This window comes from Sinocyclocheilus anshuiensis, unplaced genomic scaffold (genome assembly GCF_001515605.1).
Source record: "Sinocyclocheilus anshuiensis isolate Anshui unplaced genomic scaffold, SAMN03320099.WGS_v1.1 scaffold38, whole genome shotgun sequence".
NCBI lineage: Eukaryota > Metazoa > Chordata > Actinopteri > Cypriniformes > Cyprinidae > Sinocyclocheilus > Sinocyclocheilus anshuiensis.
Window position 1 is genome coordinate 46,288 of NW_015544213.1, and position 10,806 is coordinate 57,093.

Here is a 10,806-nt window from a genome sequence, read left to right on the forward strand (position 1 = left end):
TTTTTTTTTTTTTGGTACTTCAAAGTAATTTGGATCCAGTTTCACGTCTTTTTTAACAACACCCTTGTAATAGTATCACCTGTATTTAGATGAAAAGCATACTATCACTGTTAGTTAACCCACTGACATTTTACCTAGATGCAACTTTGACACACTTTACTCCATTTTGGGAGGAAGAAATTCATATGCAAGAAAAATTTGATATAATTGTTTTTCTTAAAATGCAGTATATACAGTATACACATATTCATTCATTCTTTTATAAGAAGCATGAACACAACCAATATTTATGCATCGCTGGATTTGTTTTAGTAATTGTTTTAGCCACTGTTTGCTTGCACATAAGCATTATATTGTGTTTAAATATTAGTTTTGAAACCCATTTCCTTTCACACAAATAGCCCGTGCAGACAAGAATAACATGTAAGACAACCATTTGTAACTACCATCCGGTTTGTAAATGGTTTATAGTTTTCCACCAGTTCAGCCATTTGCAGCTTTCTTTCCAGTTGATATTAATTTTACATTTCACACTTTATGGCTATTTTACGCAGACTAATTCTCCAACAGCTGCACCATTAACTGTTCAATCACTCATGCCGTTCAGTGCAATAAAAAGAGCTGTGAGGCGACACGCGCCGTGGGCTTGCGGTGAGGGTGACACACGGGAAGACCCGCTGTGGGCTGACGGAGTGGCATTCAACTCTCCCAGGCTTGTTTCTGGCTGGCCACATTTCCAAAGCCCAGCTCTCCCAGCAGGTGATATGGGTAGCTACTGTTTATTAAGCTGTTTTGTGGGCAGTAAAATGCAAGAAGTGGCCTATTAGGCCTTGACTATGTCTGACAGACTGTGGCCAAGCAGTTCACCAATTACTGCTTATAAACGCTTTAATTTCATTACTTATCGCTGAGCCCAGCAAAAAGGAAAGACATTATTTGTTCAAATCGACCAATACCAGTCATGTAAATCACAGTTTACTCTCCTTCCATTTGTCCAATTAGGCACTCCTGGCTTGTGCTCAAATGATGACCTCAGACGCACGTTTGCCTACTAACCTGTGTTAACTTGCTAAAATAAATTAAAGTCTGACCCATTCTTTCAGAAAGATTTCTTTCCCATGATATGATGACATGAGACATCATCTATTATTTTTTTAGTAAATGCATGGGAACAGCCAGCTGACATGCTAATACCATGTGTATGCCTTTAGACCCATTTAAATGTGTCTTTGTCAAAACATAGAACACCCACAAAGTCAAATATCATATAATTTAGGAATTATAACTCATTTTATTCTGTCTGGGTTTAAGTGATTTTACTTAATTGTTTATGATTATAGCACAATAGCACATTACTATTAATCAGAGGCAAATGTTGTGGTTGTTTGAGGGTTAGACGTCAGCAAATCTCCAGAACCCACACGGTTTCATATGGCATATTATATTCTAAAAATTACTGTAGAAGTGTGAGGAACTTAATCTCCTCTGTGCCAGACCGATCTGGGTTGACTGAAACCAGATCATGCTTCAAACTGGTTTCCTTTCATTTTCGTATTTATTGGGTTGTGGTTCAAACCATAACCGCACTTTTTGTTTGACTGACAAAGTCATATCAACCACATTTTTAGATGTAGAAGGGAATACATGAGATTAATCATAATTATTTTGTTCAAATTGACAGTCATTCGTGGTATAGGAAATCACATTTAATATTTTTCTCACACAGTGTAACTGGGTCTTCATACATTAAGTTATATTGTTTCCACAATATTTTAGGAAATTGTATGTAACTGCATAATATTAATGAATAGCTATTGAAATCCTCTGCAGTCATAGACAAGATGGCACCTTTGTATAAAACATGGATACGAGAATCGTGAATGTAGTGCTGGTTTAGATTTTCGGACTGATATACAGCATTGCCATGGATGACAGCGAATGTTACGGAATCGCTGAATGCCACGTTTGACCAATCAGAGTCAAGTATTAGTATAAGCGTAATAAGAACACGCAAAAAATCTTTGCTGAACGCAACTTCAAAACACAACATAAAGTGAGTTTCTTGATAGTAAAATAAGAATAATTTGCATAGAAAGATGCGTATTTGCACTTAAAAGTACAACAATAACGTAAATTACTTAAAATACTTACGTAACAGCCCTGTTTCAGCTTATTTAGTGTCTGGTTAAACTACACTGTTAGTGGTTAGTGCTGCAGATTTTTGCCAATTTCACATGCCTTAAACCATAAAACAACTGTAGTGAATTCACCCCATAATATGGTCATATGGTGACAAAGAAAATGTCAAATAAAAACGTATTAAACCTTGAAGAGATCCACGCAAAGGTTTTTACAGACAGGAAGGAAGGACATAACATTGGAAGTAATAGAAGAGCCAAATTAAACACTTGTCTGGTGCTGTTGGATTTTGCTATGGTTACCACTTGGTAACGGTTCCAATGGCTTTGGGACCATATCCACAAAAATGAGAGCTTTATAAGCAAAAGAGAAACTGTACACAGTACGTTCAGACTCAACTCAGATGATAAGCTTGTTTCTTTGTGGGAATCTGTTTATACAGCCCTGAAGACCAACATCTCAATGGAGGTTCTTCATTATTAAATACATTCTCAAATGATCATGACTCAAACACAACACTTCAGGCATCGGCATTTAAATGATGTCAGCTTCATCTGAGTATCGAGCGGACTTCATTGCTTCTGGGTTGCCTGTCTAATAGCCTCTTTAGCAGAAATAATTGTAATATAAATAGGCTGCACTGATGAAATACATACTTTTGCATTTAAAGGTGTTTCTTTTAAAGCCTTCATAAAAGCATTCAGAGCTTGGCACTCCGTTTAATTATGTGTCAAACTCTTTGTTGCCAGTATTACAGAGCCAGACTCAGAGACGTGCAAAGCAGAATTGGGTTGCATAGGAACTGAATTCCTCCCACGGACTCATGTGGTGAAAATTTGAAAAAGCGTTTAGTTGGGTGGGTTGGAGAGCGTGTCTTTTTGATGTTTTTTCTCTTTGTCTTGTGTTTTGCAGTATTTAAAATGGGAACATTGTGTCTATGCTAACGATGGACACAGTTCAATTGTCTGATATAACCATTTTATTTTATTTTTTTCTCCAAATGTACAAGTTCACCGCGAGAACAGTGACTCAAGTTGAGCTTGTATGGTTTCATTAATGGAGGTTTATCAATATTGCTCTCATTTGGGCACATATGAGATTTTAGACATTCAGTATGAGCTATGAACCTTGTGGACAAATGAGGGGGGCAGATGAGGGCAGCGCTGCACTGAAGGCATTCTCTTTCAACTGTTTGAGCCCATTACCCTGTCCTCAACACAACCCCGTGCAAGCATTTGCATCAAGCCTTAATCCACTGTGTGCCACACCAGAAGCTAAGAGTGCTTCAAATAGCATCTCTTTATACTATTTAAGGTGGGAAAAATTATGGAATGATCTGTTCTGGCTTGGATCTTTCGCTTAGCATTCATCCTAAACATTTTCATGAGCTTTCTGTCGGTTAGTAGCTCTTAAGCGTTGCGGGAATTGCAGATTAAAAACAAAAGCAGGGATATCAAAGTCCGCTCCGCTTAGCTCGATGTTGTGCCATGTCCAAGCTCCTACTAAGAGCAGCCCGTTCCGCTGTGAGCTGATTGCTAATTAGCACCCTGTTCATTTTGTTTGTTGTTTTTGCTTGGCATGGTTAACTGTGAGTTCTTTCTTCTTTGACTATGCAGAAACCGTTCCGAAATTCTATTGTTTGGTAGCACCTAAATGTTTGCCTGCTAACAACTGCAGTATAACATTTTTGCATCCTTCTCATCCTTCTCATTTGATGTAGTATTAAGGGATTTTTGCACTTGGGGCTTCCAGGAACTGATAAGTTTAACAACCTGAGGCACCTTTTTTTGTTGGCTTGGACAAAACCAGTCCAGACTCTATATTGTGATGTAATTCCATTCATACCGGACTTTCTTTTTCATTTCCTCAGTGATGCATATCTTTTTATCAATCTCTTTTTCTTATTCCCTGTCTTTAATGTAGAAGCCCCTCATTTTTTTTCTGTACAAGTTGACATTTGGCCCAAATTTTTCAATCATGTAAAAAAAAAAACCATGTAGTTCATTTATCATAATTTGATTTAACTGAACCTTATCAATTCAACCTTCACATTATTATTCTGTTTTTCTGTTGGTTGAGTCAGTTTAATTTACCAGGGTCCCTGCGGGTCTTTAAAAAGCCCTACTTTAAAAAAAAAAATTCAGTTCAGGTCAATCAAATTTAAGGCTATAAAAATATTAAATATCTTAAATGGTAGTATACCAGTGGTCTTAATTATCATTTTAAGAGGTCTTAAGTTTGAGGACAGAAAAACAGGAATCCCAATATGGCCTAATGTGATTATTAAACTTCAAAAGGTGATGATTAAATAAATGTGCTGCATGTTCAAAGTCAAAACATGGATTTTTTTGGTCTTTAAACGCATTAATATTGTCGACCTTTAATTTCTTTGCATTGATATATTAGTACATAAACCAATTTCAATATTGTATTTATATATTGAATAAAATATGTCTTAAATATCTTAGATGAATGATTTATTTTGAGATTGTATGGGTTTGTTCTTTATGGACATACAGTATTAATTTTATTTGTGCAAGTCTCTATGTGAGATTTTTGTTATGTGATAAGAACACTCAAAATAATAGGCAAGTTCATTTAGAGAGCAGCTTCTGAATCAGGAAAAAGGGGAAACTTTTTCCTCTCAGGGGAGCAACAGTGGCCCCTGCCTAAAGACAGTTTGTATTTATCCTTGAATCTGTAAATTTGAAGAAGAGCAATGTGATCTGCAGACGGAGCAAATGTGCACCTGTGAGACAGTTTGGATGTGAGATTACACAGACGTTTAGAAGACAGCTGAGGAAAACTACTATTCCTCATGAGCTTAGCAAGCTGCAGTGTTAAATAAATGAGGAAACCCTCTTTCAGGGAATTGCAACCATCCTCAGTGCTCAAACAGCCATTCATCAAATCCTTTTTATATTACAATGCACATTTTGGTATATAATTAAATGCACAGTCAGCGTTGTCTGTTTTTACAATCACAGTGGTTGAGAACCTTGTATGCGCTAGCAGGGAAAATTAAACAAGAACAGTTTAGGAAGTTTGCGGATATGCACTTAAGTTTGTTTGTTGAATGTGTCTATAGCAGTTAAACGAGTGCTAGGTCATCCTTCCCAAGTACTATTTTTTTTTTCTGTCTTAGCAACTCAGATATGCCTGAGGAACACACGTTTCTGCTGATTTCAGAGTTCCTCAGCATCTGAGAGCCACTACTGCCTTGGCAAGTGTGCAGCCAGCTAAAGCGAACATGCAAAGCCTAGTTTTTACAAGGTTATTAGTTGCTTTAGCATTCCTGATGCGATTGTAAACATGCTTGTGAATTTTTCTGGAGATGTAGAGCCAATGAAGTGGAGGTACGATCAAGAGCCGTATAGCTTAGAAGGAAAACCCAAAAGCGTATAGATTCTCACAGGGCTCAAATGTCCTGAACAGCAGTAGGTAATAGCATGTCAGGTAACAGGAATAACATTATTCTGAAGTTTCCACAAATAAGAGGAAAGATCCCTCACGTGTGCATGGTCTAAATTTTGAGTACATTTTGAATTTCTTTATATTTTCAAAATTCAAAGAATGTGCATTAGCATAACAAATTTGGCGTGGAGCAAATTTGTCAACACTATGTTCAGAAAAGAATAATACCAACAGAGCTATTAACAAAATGAAGCTAAGTACGTTGTTACTATTTATTCAAATTAATAGAAATTATCAGTAACATTTCGTTTGTTTAGAAAAATGATGATTTTGAAAAAAAAAAAATCAGAAATGCATTTATTTTGCATTTTTATTCCACTTTTGTATTAAAATATTGTTTATTTTTCATTTTTGTTCCACTTTTAATTCAAATAAAATTTAAATAAAAATTACATAGTAATATAAACTAATTTATATAAATAAAAAATAAATTAAATAATGAAATTATTCATTAAAATTAAGGAAAAACATTTTGTTTAGACACTTTTAGCTACCTTGAAAGCTTTGTTTTGTCAAAAGGCTGTACATAATACTACTACTACTACTTCTACTACTACTACTACTAATAATAATAATCATAATCATAAATTAAAATTAATTTATTACTTTTTAATGCAGATTATTATGAAAATGCATGAATATATTGTTTTTTGTTGTTTTGTTTTTGTAGCCTCAGATTCTTAGGGTTAATGCAGTTAATGGCATTTTCTTGAGAGGTTTGCTTTAGCCTGACCCACTGACTCGATAAATCACTTTCATGTTTCTTCTCTCTTAGCAGCTGTTTAAGCATCTACAGCCCTCTAAAATTATAGCTATAGCAAATACATATTGCCAAAAGAGCAGCGCTGAAAATGATTCAGACTGCTGCATTCTTTGAATAGATGCTGGTTACAGTCAGGCGACTTAAATATATCTTATTCCCCATTCTTAGAATACACCTGGCTTGATTTTTTCGATTTGGACCTCTCAGTGGAAAACCGGGGCGCATCTGGCTAAATTTAGAGTAATGACCATAGTCGACATATTGGACGTTTTGCGTAAGTGAGAGCTGGTGAGGGGAAAAAACGCAGAGAGCCGTTTCGGTGTGAAGCGTGGAAATATTTTGCTTATGCCAGTCAACCCGCTATTGACTTTGGATGCGGGCTGCATAGTTTCTTCTCTCCTGACCTCTCCGTAACCGATGACAAGTCTCGTAATTTTAGCTTCGGTATGGACCCGACGTGCCCTTCTCTCCAAACCCCATCCACCTAAACGAGAGGTATCTTACAGAGTCCCAGTGAACTTTAAAGTCTCTGGTTGAGACGCTCAGGAGCTGGCCACATTAAAGATTTAATGGCCCTGACACTTGGACAGGGGCGCCGAAGAGCTAGCTCTATCAAAACAAAGGTGGCACTGGGTTACAGAGAGCTGAGTGGACAGTGGCAGGACGGCCGTATAATGCATCCCACATGGCCGACATCCTGCTCCAACAGTGACACATATGGCAGAACCTCATGTTTCTGTATTTGTTCTTTCATCAAGGCCTTTGCTGATTCACACCAGACAGACACAGAGTTTGCTATCTGAAATATGCTGCATGGGTGCATATGTCATGTTGCTTTTTTCTGCTGCTCATGTTTTGGATTTGCACTTCTTTCTTTCTAATTCTCTTCATCTGCCTCATTTAATTTGCATGCATTCCAGTGTGCATCTGTCTGCTTTCTGAAGTTGTGCTCTGTTCTTGATATCTTTACTAAGATAACAGCTAAATAACTTTCTTTTCTATTCTTCCCTGCTTCTGATATTTAGTGCTTGTGCTAATTTCCTGTCTTACATTTCCTATTGAGTTTCTGTCTGTGTTTTGAGTCAGTCTCTTGTCTCTTCCTCTGTCTGTGCTATTGATGGAGCAATTGAGGGAACTGAGACTGTCATGCGCTGCTCTCTGACTTTAAATGTCTGGAAGACAGCTTTTAACAATAAGCGGTTTATGTGCCCTGAAATTAATGAACATAAAATTATGGCTCTGTGTGTGCGCGTGTGTGTTGAGTGAGAGCAAAAGTATACGGATGATATATGGCCTGTTGGAGAACCAAACTGCTTGCAAGCAATCAGCAGTCAGTATTTATATATACTAGATTTTTTACATTTTCTGAAGAAGATGGAAGCTGTGGACAGCTGTGGGTGGTTGCTAAGGTGTATAAGATTTTTAGATTTTTGCTATGTGGGTTGCTAGGGCATTGCTAGGGTTTTAGGGGTGATTACCAGGGCATTGTTATGTGGTTGTTAAGGTGTTCTAACTGTTGTTTAGTGCTGTACAGTTTGAGGGTGTTCTGGGTGGCTGCTAGGGCATTGCTAGGGTGTTTGAGTGGTTGCTAAGGTGTTTTAACTGGTTTTTAGTGCTATACAGTTTCAGGGTGCTCTGTAGCTGGTCGGTATTTTCTTAACATGTTGCTGTGCGATCGTTATGGTGTTCTGGGTGGCTTCTAGGGTGTTGCTAGGATGTGTGGGTGGTTGCTAGGGCATTGCTATGTGGTTGCCAATGTGTTATAAGTGATTTTTAGTGGTATCCAGTTCCAGGATGTTCTGGGTAGCTGCTAGGGTGTTGCTAGGGTTTTTAGGTGGTTGCCAGGGCATTGCTTTGTGGTTACTACGTTACTGGCCCAAATCAAAGTCTCTATAATATTTTTTTCAGTCATTTTACTACCATTTTATAGATTAGATTTGTAATTCTAACAGCTTAAGAGTAATAGATCATCTCTCCTCAACAAGTCACAAGATATTTTAGCAAGATCTCCATTAATAACGCACATGCTTCATACTGATGACTTTTGAATAGAATTGGAAAAGAAATTAAATAAAGGAAAAATTACAAAAACTTTTTCTTGTAGTTCTTGCATATCAGAAACTCCTGATAAAATTTGAAGCTTCAATACTTTGCGTTGTTTTCCATGGAAGGAAATGGCAAAGCCTGGGGTCACATGCCTCAGGTCTTCCTGCAGACTTCCTGTTGGTACCGCAGAGGCCTAACCTAACAGGGAGGAGCTTATATGGCCTATGGGCAACATGAATTCACTTTGAATAAGCAGCAAGGGATTAAAATGAGGTAATATATGAGGTGAGACTGAGACTACTGACAATGTCAGCTAATGATGTAGTGAGAAATGAGAGAAAGAGAGAGTTAAATCCTCTTGCTGACAGAGAGAGTCTATTAGTGCTGAGTTCCTCTGTCTCTGTGCATGTTCTCCAGCTTATTAGACATGTTTGGGAGCTGCTCGTCCATGTTTAATAAAACCACAGCTTTTCTCTCAGCAGTCCCAGTCCATCCAGCAGTGGAAAATTTCAAAGAAAAATGCGATGAGGACTAATCCAATTTCTAACCGCACAGAAAGCTGAGACACCATTTGGGATTGGCAGCTCTCGCCATTGTAAAATTGGAAGCATCCTCATTGTTTTGCTTTGCTTATGCTTATATAAACAGCAGGGAATGGGCAGGTCTCTCAGGAAACATGACTGTGCATGATATCCACAGTGCCTGGAGGTGCAAAGCGGCCAGTCCTTGACTGTTGACCAGCTACAAAGTATTGCACATTTTTCACACCCTGCGTGTTTGATAGCCGGCATTCCACCGCTCTAGCTGAGCTCCAGGAAGAGCCGGACCATTTGCAGGAATCACATGTGATGTTTTCACGTACCTATACCCAGAACCACTGCCATATGGCAGCAGGAGAGAGATGCATGCAGAGATTTAATCAAAATTCAGGTCTAAGTGCTCTCAGGAAGATGATCGTCACAGAAATTATGCCTTTTACACTGTAAAAAATTACCGTGAATTTAACGGTAAAAGACTGTAAAAATGCTATAGTAAAAACCTGTTAAATGGTTAACAGTAAATTCCCCTACTATATTTACCGTAAATTTTACGGAATTTTTTTTACAGTGTAGAATTACGGCTAAAATTCACCAGAACATTTGCTGGAAACTTGCTCTACATGGATATAGAGGGGGAATGGTTTATTTCAGATTGTGAAAGACATGTCATTAAAAAATAAAGTCAGGCGGGTGTCCAATTTAAGCACAGCAGCTGTTTTTATCAAACATGGCCGACGTCATATTGAAATGTCCAATGGCCATTTTTAGCCAAACTTAGCAGCTTTAACATGGATTCCCAGCACCACCCAGGAGTTGTGGTCTGCGTGGCAGTATGGGCACAGGAAATGTAACTCACACATTGAGGTTTCCAGTAGTCTGTGGGCAGAAGCCTGCTGCATATGGATTTTGACTCTCTTTACTTACGTCCCCATCTTTCTCTGTGAAAAAAGAACAAAAAAATGTTTACCCATCCCTTCAGTGCTTTCTCTGATGTCCATTCTGTTTTATTGCTGAAATGTTTTGTGGTGCTAATGATGACAGCATAAATGATTTAAATGGAGAAAATATATGTATATACATATAAAGTACCGTTCAAAAACTGATTTTTTTTTTTCTAAAGAAATTAATACTTTTATTCAGCAAGGGTGTATTAAATAGATCAAAAGTGACAGTAAAGGCATTTATAATGTTACATGATTTCTATTTCAAATAAATGCTGTTCTTTTGAACTTTCTATTCAACAAAGAAATGTTCAATAAAGAAATAATCTTGGTCTCCACAAAAATATTAAGCAGCACAACTGTTTTCAACATTGATAATAGTAAGAGATTTTTCTTGAGCACCAAATCGGCATATTAGAATGATTTCTGTAGGATAATGTGACACAGATGTAACGGTTTGTGGCTCTAGACAAGCGCACGACGCAGGAGTAATCCAATAGAAAGTCTTTATTCCAACTTAAACTCAGGAGAATAACCAAGAGAAAGGATAACCACAAACATCTAAGCTCAAACTAATACAGGACAAAGGAACTATAGGGAGAACACAGGGCTTAAAGGGGTCATATGATGCTGCTAAAAAGAACATTATTTGGTGTATTTGGTGTAATGAAATGTGTTTATGCGGTTTAAGGTTAAAAAACACATTATTTTACACATACTGAACATTATTGTTTCTCCTCTATGCCTCGCCTTTCTGAAAAGCGTAGATTTTTACAAAGCTCATCGTTCTAAAAAAGCGAGGTGTGCTGGGATTGGCCAGCTGTCCAATGCGTTATGATTGGCCGAATACCTCAAGCGTGTGACGGAAATGTTACGCCCCTACCATATTGTGATGATGCCGTCA

At 37.6% G+C, this 10,806-nt stretch overlaps 1 protein-coding gene across 1 annotated transcript in view; it reads right to left on the minus strand.

Annotated features, from left to right (window-relative positions):
• Positions 1-9,936: 9,936 nt before the first annotated feature.
• LOC107697126 (gap junction Cx32.2 protein-like) overlaps positions 9,937-10,806 on the minus strand; it is a 10,165-nt gene continuing 9,295 nt past the window's right edge. The window contains exon 3 of the transcript XR_001635160.1: positions 9,937-9,948. The gene's annotated coding sequence lies outside the window, so the exon portion shown is untranslated. The remainder of the gene's footprint in view (positions 9,949-10,806) is intronic.